Genomic DNA, 17953 nt, shown 5'->3' on the forward strand with positions numbered 1-17953 from the left:
ACTGAGTTTGTAATGGCTTGCTTACAACATTTACTTAGAACAGGCTATCGTGCCAAACCACAATTGAGACCAGAAATTTGAAGTCTGTGATCTGGTTTGCCAGGCTTTGCACCTCATGCCGGATTCTGGCCTCGGCTTTACTCAACTGCCCCAGTTCCATCAGGGCATTGTAAACCTCAGTCACTTGATATCTCACTGATATCTGACTGACAGCTGTCCCAGTGTGTGTCCCAGTGAGTGTCACTTAGCAGCTTCACGGTCAGATTTGTAACTTTGTCCATGAGGATCTTCCACCTGATAGCTGATGCCGAAAACAGGACGTATATCCTTTGCAGTACTGTGAAGAGAGATACTGAATCTAAAAAAGACGATGCTGAATCTGACACAACCAAGTTGAAGGAATGGCAGCCACAAGGCACAAAGAAAGCTCTTGGATTCAGTGCAAAGATCCTTGCCTGGTAAACAGCATCCCGAGCCTGTTGCTCCCCAAGGCCAGCACCCCATTGCTTGCCCCTAAGTCAGAACCTGCTTATAAATAGCAGGCATTTGTCTGGTTTCCTTCACCTTGTTGTCTACTTAGGTCAAGATGTCTTTCTAAAAGATATGTTCTAGCTTGACTAGAAGATATGGACTAGATGCAGGAAACACTTGGTGAAGTTCTGTGTCCAATGTTATGCAAGAGGTCAGACTAGATGACTATAATGGTTCGTTTTGGCCTACAAATCTATGAATTTGGGTAGCAGAAGTAGCAAGATGGGAGTGGGCATGTTGGGACATAAGGACACATGGGAGGTGAGGAGGAGCATTCTTTCTAATGTATTTGTGTGTGTGTGGGCATGCGCGTGCATGTTTTTGGATGAGGCTAGTAGAAATGTCTATTTTTAAGGTTGCCAGACACTTCCCTTTATCAGAGGGGTAGCCGTGTTAGTCTGTATCCACAAAAACAACGAGGAGTCTGGTGGCACCTTAAAGTCTAACAGATTTATTTGGGCATAAGCTTTCATGGGTAAAAAACCCAATTCTTCAGATGCATGCACTTCCCTTTATAAGACCTTGTTGTGGCAGCTATGGCAATTTCTCTCTGGGGATCTTACTTTATTAAGTTATGTGTCATTGTGGGCCAGGGATTGTATGCAAATCCATGGGGGAGGGGGAACATAGCTCCTCCAGGAATTAAGAAAAGTTGGGGATCGTGACAGATATGGCAATTTTCTGCAATATCCTTTGAAAAACTTATTAAATTCAGTTTAAATTATGTATTGTATTAAAAATGCAAAGTGTATGTACTGTTATGGAATTGTAACTTGTCTAGGGGGACACATGACCCTAGGAAGTGTTATGAGCCAAACAATAATTAAATTTTGGGACAAACGAAGTTAAAAAGGATTTTTGAGGAAACCTCTGAGGGGAGGTGTATGCAAATGTACCCCTTCCAGTTATGTAAGAATTCAGCCTTTTGAAGCTTCTTCCTGAGAAGGGAACCTTTGTCTGCTGATCATCTGTTACAAGAGGACCAGATCAAAGGCCCAAACTGTATGAAGGAAAGAATAAACAATTATTGGTGGTGCTTGTTCTAAGCTAACAGCTGTTATGAACTTGGAACCACATAAAACCCCCTGCGTGGGGTTTGACAGACTAGTCACCAATCAGAATCCTCGTTGGAGTTGGGGGTGATCTCTGGTAAGCTTATTAGAAATGCGTATAGTTTTAAAATTGTTTTTATTGTTTTCTCTGTAATACTTTCACCTTAAGAATACATGTGCTTGCTTAGAAAGGGCTGTGTGATAACTTGTAACTGCTGGCAATTACAGCTGTTCATAGCCTCTGAGGAGAAAGCAAAGCTCAGGTGCTGACCTGTTTAGGCAGCTTGGAATACTGGGGATATCACAGTGTAAGCAAGAAACTGTGTAGCTTAGAAAAAGCCTGGTCAGGAGAGATAGAGAGATGCGGGACTCTACCCAAAAGAGGTGATGTTTGAGAGGCCTGGTGGGTGCCATTGGTGGACCATAGAGGAAGAATGCAGGTGCAGTTGCCCCAATCTGTGGCATATATGTTGGCAGCATGTGTGGGATATACGACAGTATGAATTACCATAAGTACCAACAGCCTTGAACGCAAGTACTGTAGAAAGGAGAAGCACAGACTTTATGGAAAGGGACAGCATAAAGAGAGACAGGCAAAAATGGGTTATGAACAGCTGAGAAAAGGTCATCTGGTTGAGCTACGCAGAGAATGGCAGCTCAACACTGAGAACTGGGCAAAAACACAGCTCGTAGACTTGCTGTATTCCAATGAGCAGAAGAGGAATGATGGTCCAGGTTCAAAGGGAACATCCATCCCACTGGCAGAGGGTCCAGCAAGCAGGGGAAATCCCTGGAAGGAGGCTGGAGAAAAGCTGACAGAGGCAGCACCCATGTTCCTTTGGGATCCAGGGCAGAGCTATAGGTAGATCAAGAGAGGGTACAGCTGGAGAGGGACTGAGTGCCTCTAGAAATCCAGCAGCTAGCAGATGGGGAGTAAGCAAGAGCGGACCAGGAGTGCTAGTGCCAGTGCCAGCATGAGACAGACGAGAAGGACAAGGAACGTCAATACCAGCTTAAGATGGAGAAACTGCGACAAGAGAACCATAGTCCAGTAGGTGAAGCCAGACCCCACGTACCTATCCTGGCAGAGACTCCAGATTACTTCCTCGCTTTAGGGAGGGGATGATGTGGATGTATTTCTAAATGCTTTTGAAGTGGCACGTAAATTGAACAAGGCGGGGCAGGAGGACATGGTACAGTATCTGGCTCCACTAATGTCAGGGACAAAAGCTTGATATTTTCACCCTTTTGGACAAAGAGGACTATAAAGATCATGATTGATATAACAAGCTTTGTTCTAAAAATCTGAACTGAACCCTGAAATGTATAGCAGAAGGTTTTGGGGAGCTCTGAAAAAAGGGGACATGACTTATACTGAGCTTTCAACTCAAATTAGGGGCTAACTGAGAAAATGGGAAAATGGTTGTGGGGTTACCACGATCAATGAGGCTTACAAATTAATGGAGCAGCCGATAAGCTCTCAATATGCACACAGGAAATTTTATTGCTTTTTAATGTTTTCTCTGTAATACTTTCAACTTAAGAATACAGGTGCTTGCTTAGAAAGGGCTGTGTGTTAACTTAAAACTGCTGGCAATTACAGCTGTTCATAATCTTTGAAAAGAAAGCAAAACTCAGACGCTGGCCTCTTTAGCCAGTCTGGCTTGCTGGGGATACCACAGTGTAAGCAGGAAACTGTGCGGCCTGGAAAAAACCCGGTCAGGAGGGAGAGGGATATGGGTCTCTACTCAAGAGAGGTGATGGCTGAGAGGCCTGGATCCTAGACGAGACACCCCTAAGGACTACCACGGGGGAATGTAGGTGGTGTTGCCCTGATCGTGACACCTATATAGAGTTGCTAATAACTTTGCCAAACTTTAACCATGTGGGCTGAAATTTTCCATCATGGGTCTCTGCCTCAGGCTGACTTTTCTTATTTCAAATATCGGCCAAAACAGTTCAGTTATTTGCCCATGTTAAAGAAATTCTGGTGATCTTTTCAATGTATTGCCCCCATGCTTTGGAGCAGGGACTTAAAATTGGGAAGGGGGTGGCCTTTGTGTCAGAGAGGTGACTTTTGCTATCCCTATGAAATTCCACCCAAACTGATCAAGTTATAAGACTTTGAAAAATCACAGTTCACACATGCTCAGAGAAATCTAGAAGATTTCTTAGATTTTAGCAGCTAAATTCCTCAGTGATTCCATCTGCACTACGGTGCTTTAGCCTGGGACTGAGCAGGACTCTCTCTGAAATTGCAACTCTGGATTATTGCTGTGAGATCTACTGGGTCCAGACACTGGAAATGAGAGCAGGGAGATTGGATCTACTCTGCTTTCAGTGAACCCCTTGCTGGGCCCAGGCAGCATGGAGGAGGAAGCTGACTGCTCTGAATACAGAAAGAACAAGAACTGGACCTATGGGGAGAGTAGACTGGGAACCTTGAGGGAGGGGAGAGGGGGCAGAAATGGTGACCAGGGGTTGGCAGAGAGGGGAAGAAAAAAACTGGGACTGGTAGTTAGGGTGGGGAAAGACTGGGATTGCCTGATCAAGGAGAAAAGAAGTGGGGTGAGGGAAAGTAAGCAATGTGGAGGGGAGACAGCTCTGATGTGGAGCCAGAATGCAGGGGGAGAACAGGGACTGGCTGTACAAAGAGTCTGGGACAAGGTGCCAAGGAACAGAGGGACATACTGAAGTTAGATGAGGAACCTGAAGAGGGAGATTGGGACTGGGAACCAATGGAGACAGAGGAACATGGGCCAGAAGGAGAGAGGCAGATTGAATGAGGACCTGAGAGTGGCTGGGCAGAGAGACTGTGACTGGGATGAGTAGCCTGAGAAGTGGAGACTGAGACTAGCAAGGTGAGGAGAATGCAACTGGGATAAGGAGCCAGGGATAGGGAAGAGACAGGACTGGGGCAGGACAGATTGGAGGGGCCTGTGAAATGTACTGGCAAAATGTGTGGCATAGTATGTGATCAAATAATTACAGACTGTATCATGAGGCTCATACATAAGGAGGCCAAATTAAAGTTGCAAGGGCAACTTTATTTTGCTATTTCCTAAATTGTGAGTGCTTGACTTTGCAACCTTAATAATGTTCTTGTAAGGTTGGTTTTTGTGTGTAATATGTATATGTAATATGTGCGTATATATATAAAGTAAGAAATTAACAAGACAGGTGCCTGACATCACCATACTCATTTTATTTATAGGTTAGTGTTCCTTTCCCTTTTTCTCCATCTGTTTTGTCTTCTTAAATTGTAAGTTCTTTGGGACAGGGACTTATTTCATTTTGATTTTGAATCAATTATCTAACCTAATTCCAAACAGATGGACACCATGACTTTGAATGACAATCTGAAAAGTACAGTCATCTTCCCAAAGAAATACATCTACAAATGTGGGAACTAAGATAATGTCTGCCTCTATTTACCAACAGAGAATATTGAGTGGCTACCACACATTTAGAAATTCGACTGGCTAACGAGTGTCAAGTGTCCTGCCATGCATTTTGTGAGAATTTGCAGGATCCTGTGAGAGTTTTTGGAGCAAGAGAGGCTTATGAGTCATGCAGATTTACATAAGTGTTTTGTGGTGCACTTTGCAGAGTTCCTGGTATGCATTCCCACAATTTGAAGGTGTGGGACATGTGTGAGAGCTGACAGCAATGTGTAACCAGCACCTAATTCGTTCCAGCACAAAGACTTAACAGACACGATTGTGTCTCAGAAAAATACCTATTTATCTCACAACTTAGAAAAAAATTAAAAGTTTGTTTGCAGGCATAAATCACTGATAAAATCTAATACTTACCTTAAAAGTAATTAGAAGACTCGTTTTTTCCAGCAATGATCCATTGTCACTGTAAACAAAAGAGAAATGTAATTACTTTCTAAATGATTCTCAAAGCTATTGAAATCGCAGGTGTTCGCACAATTTGTGTACACATACACATTTTTCACAAAAGCAAACTCCATTTGCTATCAAAATGAAATATGCTGCAATCAGACCATGCAGATGCTTTTTGAATACCATGTGATCACTTGAAAGAGTAAATGTGTATTAGTAAAAGTTAACCAGTTTTCTACACTAACTGGTCTAGAATGTTTTGTTTGAGTGGCACAAAATAAACATGAAGTACTTTCAAATGCTATTGATTTCGTACCTTTTGGATCTGTTTTCCTTTATACAGTACATATAAAAGGCGAATTGTGATGTATAAAATGTAGCACTCTGTCAGGTGTTTTAGGCAAATGAGATTCCGGTGCCAAAACAAAATGGCTCAAGCCCCCACATAGAGACATTTATCTATAATCACTTGGCTGTGCTCGAGGGCAGTTTTGTAAAAAACCTGGCTTAATAATTCAGGGCCTTCTCCAAAGGCCACTGTAGTTCATACGGGTGAACACTGATGGTTTGTCAAGCAACTCTTTGAAGAATGGTGGTTGTGGTGACTTTGTCTGGTGGCTTAATGGAGAGAGTACAAGAAAGAGCATTTAGTTTGGATATATCAGCTCAAATTATATGGCTGAAATGAAAGCTATTCTCACTGCACTGCAAGAAATAAACAGAGTAGAAATAGATGTGGATGTTGCGATGTTTGTTGACTGGCAGGTGGCAAATCCTCGGTTCCTTTAGAAGAACCCAGAAAGCTGTCATCAAAGCAATTTCATAAGGGGGCTCAGTAGATCAGAGAGCAAGGCAGTGAATTGAGTTTTCAGTGGATTCCATCCACGTTAATATATATGGGAGTGAGATGGCTGATGATCTGGCCAAAGCTGGAAGATCAGAAACTCAGATAGGAATGACAACGGCCATGGATATTTATGCTGTATTCAGGAAAATATTAGCTGAAATAAACGGCTGAGTGATAAAAGATCCACTGATGGATATCAAAACATCTTGGAAAATAACATCCACTATTGTGAGACTGTGGACAGGGCACACTGCAGGAATGAAAATCAACAGACATATGTCCAAAATACACCCACTCTGCAAGATCTTTTGGGAGCAGGCTTTGACACCTGCCCATGCTTTTGAATATGATATTGTAAGGAAAGTGATGCTCTTCAGCTTTGACACAGCCCTTACAAAGAACTCTGTACAACCCACCAAATTCATTCTCAAACTTCGTGGCATGATATGATTCTTGTGGGAAAAGATGTCTTTCTATTGACTTCAGTGGGCTTTGAGGCAAGCCCTAAGTGCTTCCCACCTCAACAAGTAATGGATACTGAATCCCTTTGTAATTAAATCTGAGGCTGAGATCTCTCTCAATACACTTACTGCACAATAGGACAACAGTTGTTCACAGTCAAGCTGGAAGGGCATATCAAGCGGGGTCCCACAGGGATCAGTTCTGGTTGAAGTACTGTTCAATATCTTCATCCATGATTTAGATAATAGCATAGAGAGTACACTTAGAAAATTTGCAGATAATACCAAGCTGGAAGGGGTTTCAAGTGATTTGGAGGATAGGATTAAAATTCAAAATGATCTGGCCAAATTGGAGAGAGAGTCTCAAGTCTAGAATGAAATTCAATAAGGACAAATGCAAAGTACTCCACTTAGGAAGGAACAATCAGTTGCACACATACAAAATGGGAAATGACTGCCTAGGAAGGAGTACTGCAGAACTGGGGGTTACAGTGGATCGCAAGCTAAATATGAGTCAACAATGTAACACTGTTGCAAAAAAAGCAAATATCATTCTGGGATGTATTAGCAGGAGTGTTGTAAGCAAGACATGAGAAGTAATTCTTCCACTCTACTCCACGCTGATTAGGCCTCAACTGGACTATTGTGTCCAGTTCTGGGCACCACATTTCAGGAAGGATGTGGACAAATTGGAGAAAGTCCAGAGAAGAGCAACAAAAATGATTAAAGGACTAGAAAACATGACCTATGAGGGAAGATTAAAAAAATTGTGTTTGTTTAGTCTGGAGAAGAGAAGACTAAGAGGGGACATGATAACAGTTTTCAAGTATATAGAAGGTTGTTAGAAGGAGGAGGGAGAAAAATTGTTCTTGTTAACCTCTGAGGATAGGACAAGAAGCAATGAGCTTAAATTGCATCAAGGGCAGCTTAGGTTGAAAAACTTCCTTACTATCAGGGTAGTTAAGCACTGGAATAAATTGCCTAGGGAGGCTGTGGAATCTCCATCGCTGGAGATTTTTAAGAGCAGGTTAGACAAACATGTGCCCGGGATGGTCTAGATAATGCTTAGCCCTGCTTTGAGTGCAGGGCACTGGACTAGATGACCTCTCAAGGTCCCTTCCAGGTCTACAATTCTGTGATTCTATGAATATCAGTAACAGGCTTATGCTCAAATAAATTGGTTAGTCTCTAAGGTGCCACAAGTACTCCTTTTCTAGTAACAGGCTGTCATTCATACTCAGACACAATTACACATGGAGTGGAGACACAGTAAAGGTGCACTATGATCATCAGCAACAATATGGCTGATGAAGTCCTTGGGACCACCTAGAAGTGTCTGTGCAGAGAACATTCTCACTGGAGAGCTGATGGCTCTGGAGCTTGTATTCACTGGACTGAGAACAAACCTGTGGAACATAATACAAAACTCATCTCTTAGGCTTATCTACACAGAGAAGTTATTCCAGAGTAAAATAGGATGGGAATTTAAAGCTGTTCAGAATATCTCCCCATATAGACATTCTTATTTCAAAATAAATGTGCTACAGAAAAAGGCCCTCGTATTCTGGAATAAGAGTGTCCACATAGGGAGCTATTCTGGTCATCAGAACGGTCTTGCTGGGTCCAGGTAGCTCAGTATCCTGTCTTCTGACAGTGGCCAATATCAGATGCTTCAGAAAGAAAGAACAGAACAGGGCAATTATTGAGTGATTCATACTCGGTTGTCCAGTCCCACCATCTGGCAGTCAGAGGCCTAGGGACTCCCAGAGCATGGGGAGGTGCATCTCTGACTGTCTTGGCTAATAGCCATTGAGGGACCTATCCTCCATGAACTTATTTAATTCTTTTTTAATCCAGTTATAGTTCTGGACTTCACAACATCCCCTGGCAAGGAGTTCCACAGGTTTACTGTGCATTGTGTGAAGAAATACTTCCTTTTTTGATTGTTGGTTTTAAATCTGCTGCCTATTAATTTCATTGGTGACCCCTGGTTCTTGTGTTATGGGAATGAGCCAATTTCCCTGTATAGAGGTGCCCCTATTAAAGGTATTTCATAATAGGGTGGTGGGAGCATCCCCAACTCCTCTGGGTCTCAGGTAGATGTTCCAAGTGTGTGTGTGTGTGGGAAATGGAGGATAATCCCTGTACATGAGAACATCTCTAAAGAGTGCCCAGATATGATGGTGACAGGCACTTTGCAAATGTATTAGTCATGATTATTAAACAGCAATGGCATCCTCTCAGTCACAGCTGGATATTAAGCTGTCTGCATCCTAAACAAAGCAAAATATTGCATCCAGAAAATAGCAGTGTTGGTGCATTTGCGTACAGCTGAATTGCACAGGGGACTTTTAGTTAGAGGCGCTGCTGTAATTTCTCTCCTCAGCCCATCTAACTCCTCCTCCAGCAGTAAACAGGAGACAAACATTCATGCCTGCCTGGGCACAAACAGGATCTGGGCTGCATCAACAAGATGGTCTTGGCAACAGATTACTGAGATGATGCATATTCTGTCTTGCCCCACTGTCTGTCTCTGTCTCTGTCTCTCTCATACACACACACTCACACATCTGTTCCAGCTGGAACAGAATAGATTGAATCCCTAAATCCTCTTTTGAAGGAAATGCGCGGGGTGGGTGGGAGGGGGGGGAAGGGTCCCTTTGTTCTTATTTCACTCAGGAATAGTTAGGGTTGGGTTCACTTCTTTGTGTCTCTCCCTCTGATCACATGAGACATGACACAGCAGGTAACAGCGTCTCCGGTGCCAATCTGCAGAGTCAATTGTTTCCTGTAGACTACTGGTATCTGTCCATGTCTACAAAGAAACTCAAGCAAGCTAGTGTTTTTCCTGATGCTGTGCTCAGTGCGGGAGGAGATTTCATATAAAATCAGAGTGTGAGTTGTGTGAGTCAAGAAGTAGCCCCAGCATTAAAGTGTAAAGTCTCCTCCTGTGACAGCTCTCATCACTTGAATTATCCAACTCCAGATTTCCCAAACTCTCTCAAGGTTGTACCCAAACAATACCCATATGACTTAGGGCTCCCCTTACCCCAGCAATGCTCATCACCTCCAAACCCCTCCTTCCAAGATGTCCCAGGCTATTCTTCCCTCCAGGCTGTTTGGAACTCCCTCTAAAACATTGCCCTACTGAGTTTCCCAGGCTCCCCTTGCTCAGGGACGCTATGAGGGGGGAACTTGGTGAGAATTTCTCACAGGTGATAAATGGAGCTGGCAGTTCTTTTCCAGGTGCTCCACAAATACATGCAGTCACAGTATTTCCCCACAATGGTTTTGTGCAAGCCAACCTCTCTTCACGATGGGTGCCTGAATTTATGCAAATATATGCCCATTTGCAAGCTACCGTGTTTTTGTTTGTTTGTCTTTGTTCGAGGATGTTGGGAGGTACATGAATGTAGCAGGTGACTGGGACTATTATGAAAAGCAGGAGTAAGGAAGAGTAGAGAAGCGAGGGTCTCCCTGACTCCTCTTTCCTTCCTTTTTCCAGTGTCACTGACTCCATGTGCTGTGTGCAGCCTGAACTTCCTGGAAGTGTATGCAGAGATGGCTGCTTTCTGAGAGAATGAGACATGTGTCAGTCAGAAATGACAGGGTTGCCTGAAGCTAAGCCTGTTAGGGGAAGGATTATGATCTGCCCTCATTAACAGAGAAGGCTGAATAACTCCATATAGAGTGGGTCAAAACTCAGGATTTCCATTTTGGGAGCTATTCAGACATTTCAAAATTTTTGTTACACTTTGGAACAAAACCGAATATTTTCAAATTTTCCCACAAAACAGAATTTCAAAAAAAAATCAGTTTTGCAATTTCAAAATTCTGAAATACTTTTTCCTCTATGAACTGTTGCCATTTTTCTACATGTTTTGATGAAAATGTTCTTCCCAGCTGTAGTTCTAGAATGGTTTCAGTGCACTAGCTCCCAATACCAAGCTCCTTTGGAGATACATTTTCTTAGGCTCATTTGTGATTATTATTTTTTGGGGTGGAACTGAATAGCTGGAAAAAGGTGGCTCCCAGAATGTTAGAAGGGCTTGCTGAGCCCGCTGCTTAACGTGGTGACCAGTACTGCCTCATTGTTTCCTTGTGTCTCCCTGTCTGACTGAATCCATCTGTTGGCTCTTGTCTTATGTTTAGATTGCAAGGTCTTTGGGGAAGGGACCAGCTTTTTATTCTGTTGGTACAGCACCTAGAACAGTGAAGTTCTGGTCCATGATTGGGACTCCCAGGCACTACCACAATACAAATACAAATTATAATAGCCCCTCTCTACTATTCTGATTTTTGCTGGTGTGTCTGCATGTGTGTATGCTTAGTTTGCTGTGAGCAGAGTCTCCTTATCCAGGCAGCTTGGAATATCGTCGATGTTTCACCTAAATATAAAATGCAAATGGGTTTCTACTGCTATGCTTTTACCCACTATGTGCCTTATTATGGTGCTTTAATTCAGAACAGACTGCCTTTACTGAACAGAGCACAGATGAGAATAGTAATTGAGATCAGCGTTTAGGCGAGGGAGGGACTGTGACTGACATTGCAAAGTTCAAGCAGCACATCCAAGAAATACATAAACAGGAAAAAGAAAAGGAGTACTTGTGGCACCTTAGAGACTAACAAATTTATTTGAGCTACAGCTCACTTCATCAGATGCATGCAGTAGAAAAAGCTCACAAAAGCTTATGCTCAAATAAATTTGTTAGTCTCCAAGGTGCCACAAGTACTCCTGTTCTTTTTGCGGATACAGACTAACACGGCTGCTACTCTGAAACCTCTCAATAAACAGGAAAGACTCTAAAGTAGTCTGGGCTACAGTGTAATGTTGTGATGCTAGGGTCAGTGCTATGTGCTATACTGTTCAGTTGGCTTTTCAGATGTGCTATGCCACAGTGTATGTGGCATGTCTCAGTCAATAGAACTAGGCCGTTGATTTGCAAGGAGAAATACACCTCATAGCACAGAATGCAATCATCTCCTCCCTCTGCCAGAGAAATTCTATTCAGGTGGCTCTCTCACAGATGGGATTCCATCTCATTCTGGAATAAAATGAAGGCAACCGGCATATGCAGATCTTAATCAGCCTGCACAGAATGGAGGCTCAGCTGAACCCCAAACACCGTCCCTCCTTCTTCCCAGGACCCCACAAAGGGCTCCTCATGTGGGAAGAGGTCAGGCCAGGGGTAGGAAGAGCAGAGTAGGAGCATCCCTCCAAGATCCCAGGGGAAATATATGCAAAAGGTCACACAGCCCCAGAAGTGATTTTTGCATGGAGCACCTGCACATATGAGACCCACCTTTAAAGGGGTTTGCCAGAGCCATTGCCTGTGTGGGGTTCCCCAGCTCCATGGCTTCTGGGGCCAGGGATTTTGCTTTGATGTTCCTGTGCCTCCAGTGGATTACTGAGCAGATCTCAGGAGAACTGTGTGATTTCGAAATGCTGCTTGTCTTTCCATAGGGCGGTGAAGGGCAATCAACCCCTGCTCCAATGGAGATCAGAGGAAGCACAACCAAGTGCTTGGTGACAACGTAATATTCAGGGGATGGGGCTCTACCCCCACATCTTGGTGGAAGTCCTTAGAATCACAGATGTTTTGTTTAGAGGTGGGTGAATAAAACAAAACCATTTCCGCTCCTTTGATGTTCACTTTCTGTGATCATTCATGCAATCACATTTTAGTCACATAAGTGCTCAGAGAAATCTAATTTTGAGCTTGGGTATTCACACCAGAAGTGGTACATTTTTATATGGAATTGAACACTGCCTGAATTCCCCAAATCCCTAGCCAAAGCTCTGGTACAGAAGCAATTAAATGAGACAGACAGGTGCACCCTTTGCAACTAAGACTCAGATGAACACATAATTATTTTGTGCCAATGTCTGCAGTGATGACACACAGAAATATAACTCAAAAACTGCAATGTAATTTATACATTATTGAATGCTTCTTGACACAGCAAAGGGATAGGTTCCTTAAAACCCTTCTCAAAATCCCTGGCTGGAGGCAAAGAAAGGAGCCAGGCAAGCATCTGACAGTGACCTTTACAATGAGGATTGCACATACAATTACTCAGTGTGAATGTGATCAGTGAAAATTAAACTTTGCATCTACCTAATAAATATTACAGGAAGCTCATTTCTAGGAATGATGCCCCAGGGAGACCTGTCTTGTCCAGGAATAAAAAGTTAAACTAATATTTGATAACTTTCCCTGAGAGATGAAAAACTCCAGGGGAAGCTTCAAGCCCCCCTTCTTATTGTAAGAGTTCTGCTCATCCAATTGTGACACCTTGGGGATCACCCAGACCAGGAAGGGGTTCTGCCACTGCCAGTCCTGCAACCCTGGGTGCCTTAATGCCATGCTGCAATGGCTCAGCATTCTGATGCCAGTAGCCATTTTAAAAACATAAAGGTCTCAACCTGGCACCCTCCAACATAGTTACTCCTTGCAGGATGACACAAACAGCCTTCCCAGTCCTGAGTCTCCTCAGATCCATCTACCCTGAGTTCTTAACTATCATACGCTCAGACTTTTCTCCTCTGGTTCATCACCCCCAAAGGTGTGAAACCCATCCCCTGTTATCAGTCCATTTGGGCCCCCACATGGTCCCATTTGGGCCTTACGCAACAGAGACCTGCTTGGGGTAAAAAGAAACAAAAAGTTTCATAGAAAAAGCACAAGATTCAAAGATGAAATAGGAAGGAAAAGCAAACGCATACAAGTTACACAGAAAATAAACATATAGATGCAACCTCAGTCTTTGCACTTCCATATCAGTAAATTCCCTTTTCTAATACAAGTTACTTATTACCACTGAACAGTTTCCCGGCATGCCATCTGTTACAGAGAGAATCCGGTGTTTCACAAACAGTGCCCGCTTAGATATTGCCCTCAGTTTCTGTATGAAAAATCCCAGACTCAAGCCCGTTTTGAAAAGTTTTTTTCTCTTGTCATGATGACTCATCATTATTCACAGTGGGGAGAATTCACTAGGGTGAATTCATTTTCAGTACTAGGGTTTTGGTTTTTTTCAGTTTCAACAAGTTATTTCAGTGTTTCAGAGTAGCAGCCATGTTAGTCTGTATCCGCAAAAAGAAGAGGAGCACTTGTGGCACCTTAGAGACTAACAAATTTATTTGAGCATAAGCTTTTGTGAGTTACAGCTCACTTCATCGGATGCATTCCGTGGAAAATACAGTGGGGAGATTTATATACACAGAGAACATGAAACAATGGGTGTTACCATACACACTGAGAGTGATCAGGTATGGTGAGCTATTACCAGCAGGAGAGCAGGGGGTGGGGGGAAACTTTTGTAGTGATAATCAAGGTGGGCCATTTCCAGCAGTTGACAAGAACATCTGAGGAACAGCCGGGGGAGGGGGGGGGGATAAACATGGGGAAGTAGTTTTACTTTGTGTAATGACCCATTCACTCCCAATTTATTCAAGCCTAAATTAATTGTATCCAGTTTGCAAATTAATTCCAATTCAGCAGTCTCTCATTGGAATCTGTTTTTGAAGTCTTTTTGTTGAAGAATTGCCACTTTTAGGTCTGTAATCGAGTGACCAAAGAGATTGAAGTGTTCTCCGACTGGTTTTTGAATGTTATAATTCTTGACGTCTGATTTGTCTCCATTTATTTTTTTACATAGAGACTGTCCAATTTGGCCAATGTACATGGCAGAGGGGCATTGCTGGCACATGATGGCATATATCACATTGGTAGATCTGCAGGTGAACGAGCTCCTGGTAGTGTGGCTGATGTGATTAGGCCCTATGATGGTGTCCCCTGAATAGATATGTGGACACAATTGGCAACAGGCTTTGTTGCAAGGGTAGGTTCCTGGGTTAGTGGTTCTGTTGTGTGGTGTGTGGTTGCTGGTGAGTATTTGCTTCGGGTTAGGGAGCTGTCTGTAAGCAAGGACTGGCCTGTCTCCCAAGACCTGTGAGAGTGATGGGTCATTCTTCAGGATAGGTTGTAGATCCTTGATGATGCATTGGAGAGGTTTTAGTTGGGGGCTGAAGGTAATGGCTAGTGGAGTTTTGTTATTTTCTTTGTTGGGCCTGTCCTGTAGTAGGTAACTTCTGTGTACTCTTAATGGTCCCCCATTGTCTCTTCCTAGCTGGACCACAGATGAGTGCTTGAAGCTGGTTTTGTGTAAACAGCCTGAGAGGAGCTATGTGTACTTGAAATTGTAGTACAAGTCATGAACATAGTATTCAGTATACATAAATACATAGATTCATAACCACTGTCTGTGCACATATCTTATACAAGCTTTCATATAAGATCTTACCAGACATATTTTTATATACAATAATATTGTATACAACCAGTTGGTTCAATTGCTTACTCTTTGGGGTTCAGACCCTCTGTTATCCCCTGAGAGTGTCTGGACCGTAACTGTCAAGGAATGTGACTTGTCTCATGAATTACAACCAACCAATGCAATTCAAATTTCAAATACTGAGTAATGAAAACTGCACATGACCAATCTAGCTAATAAAAAATCTTGCAAAAAAACCTTAAATTCAGATATTAAAAGGCTCAAACTAGATCCACTTCAGACATTCCACAAGCAGAAAAAACAGGCTATATTTATAGATTAAATTATTCACTAGGCTCTAAACTTTTTCTTAATTTAAAATGCTAAAAATGTACTCAGCCTGTTTTCATTCTGACATTTGAATAGGACAGAAAAAATCAGGGTAATATAAGGAAAACATTACAATCACTGGACTTAAAAAATGTAATTAGGTTGTGTAAATGCACTTACTTTGAGCAAACATTTATCTAATATGGTTCATATGGTAGCAAGGAGAGCAGTTGAACCTATCCAGAAGAAAGAGGCTTTAATTACAACCGTATTTTACCAACCACCCAAATTAACAAAGAAATGGAGTGAAATAGTTTTTTGATCTCGTATCCTCTCGCCAGAATACCTTGAGCACCTGGAAAAGAATGTGAACCAGTCACTCCTTGATCTGCACAAGCTGGCAACTGACAAGAATGACCCTCATTTGTGTGACTTCATTGAGACTTGACTAACCTTGAGATGTGTCTCATCTTTCTCCTGTTTAACGGGGGAATAAATTAGGAATGTAAGGTAATTGCAGGATGGGATTTTTCTAACAAATAAATATTCTGTATTGCCGACTTTTATGAGTCTCGCAATATTTAGGGTGAAATACTGGCCCTATTAAAGTCAATGGCAAAACTACCATTGACTTCAAGAAGGTCAGGATTTAATTGTTGCTCTTCTTAAAGCCAGTTGCTGGAATGAAGGGATTACTGGGAGAATCTTACTTACTTTTTTAAAAAAGTGAAAGCTATGTTTCTAGTTCTCATGGCTGCAGAGAAGAGCTTGAATACATGAAGTGAGTGCACCCTAAAAGCTTAGAAACCAGAAGACAAATTTAAAGATCCTATAATGTATTATTATTTTTTTAAATCTCATGATTTTAAACCACTCTCATGACTTTTTAGAAACTGTCATGGTCTTTGAATACTTGGGAGTGGCAATATGTTTTAATAACCATAGCAAAAGTTGATTGACTATGGATGCTTCATTTTAGATCTGATTCGAAACCACTACCCATGCTGAGTAGTACTTAATCCATGCAAATTGTCCATTGAGTTCACTGGAACTATTCATAAGAGTAAGTGCTGCTCAGTGTGAATAGGGATGCAGAACTGGGTCCTTAATTAATAATCTGGAGAGTTACTAAATTAAATTAAACATATTTTAAGATTCACTGCTGGAGCTCACCATATGTGAGGAAAACCCTCCAATGATTTCTAGTGCTAGTCCAGTATAACACATTTTGTGAAGGAGATATTTCCTGGGAAGTAAAGAATGTGTGTGTGTGTGTGTGTGTGTGTGTGTGTGTGTGTGTCAAAGAATAGTAGGATCAAACCCTCTCATCACAAGAGGCGAACTCTATCAAGTCTTGATATGATGTGTGGGGTGGGAGCAGGATCAGACTCTGAAACCAGATCTGGCCCTTATCTCTCGCTGATGCATTCAGTGACATGTGGCAGACATTCAGTGAAAGGCAAATTGAAAGCTGGCTTTTTGGCTGTGATATGCCACTGTGTAGGAGGCCTTCATGAGCTGAAAAACCAGTGTGTAATATGCCTTCCCTTGGGTGAGAAGTACACCACATGTCACAGAATGTTGCAGCCCCTCCCTTTGTGTTCCCTTAGGCTTGGTGCTTTTAAAGGAATTAAACTGAGGGCTGTTACTATTCAATGCAAGTTCTATATTACAATAACTAACAGATCAGTAACTTGTATAATAACAACAGTGCTTGGCATTTACATAGCACTCTACCTGTTCAAAGCACTTTGCAAACATGTATTACTTAGAGTCTATCAACCATGCTATTTGCAGGCTGCCTTTAGCAAGGGGTGGGGCACTGGGAGCAATCTGAGCCACAATTCATGACAGGGCTAATTATTTGTAATTGTTTGTATTCCAGTAGTGCCTCCAAGTCCCAGCTGAGATCAGAGCTCCATTGTGCTTGACGCTGTACGTGCACTTAATAAGAGACAGTCCCCAAATGCTCACACTCTAACTAGATGAAACATAAGATTGGGGAAAAAGAAAAGGAGGACTTGTGGCACCTTAGAGACTATCAAATTTATTTGAACATAAGCTTTCGTGGGCTAGAGCTCCCTTCATTGGATAAGATTGGGGGCAGTTAAACTCTGGATTAGGCTTCCAAAGTAGGTTGTGGAAGCCTCACCATTGGAGGTTTTTAAAACAAGCAAGACAAATGCCTGCCAGGGATGGTCTAGATTTACTAGCCTGCCTCAGCACAGGGGACTGGACTAGATGACCTCTCCAAGTCCCTTCCAGCCCTACATTTCTATGTTTCTATAAAGGATTATTATCCCCATTTTGCAGACAGGGAACTGAAGCACAGAGGGGTAAGTGACTCAACTAAGGTCAAACAGAAAGTCTGTGTTAGAGTCAGGTATTAACCCAGACGTCCCAGTCTGGGGCTAGAACCTTAGCTGTTGTAAATCAGCATAACTTCAATGAACCAAGTGGAGCTATGCTGATTCACACCAGCTCAGGATCAGGCCCCCTGCATCTTAACCACAAGACCATCCTTTCTAGGACTCTATGAGGTTGTTCTGGCAGCTGAGGATAGAATCATAGAATCATAGAACATTAGGGTTGGAAGAGACC

Source organism: Chelonia mydas, chromosome 3 (assembly GCF_015237465.2).
Source record: "Chelonia mydas isolate rCheMyd1 chromosome 3, rCheMyd1.pri.v2, whole genome shotgun sequence".
In the NCBI taxonomy this organism is placed as follows: domain Eukaryota; kingdom Metazoa; phylum Chordata; order Testudines; family Cheloniidae; genus Chelonia; species Chelonia mydas.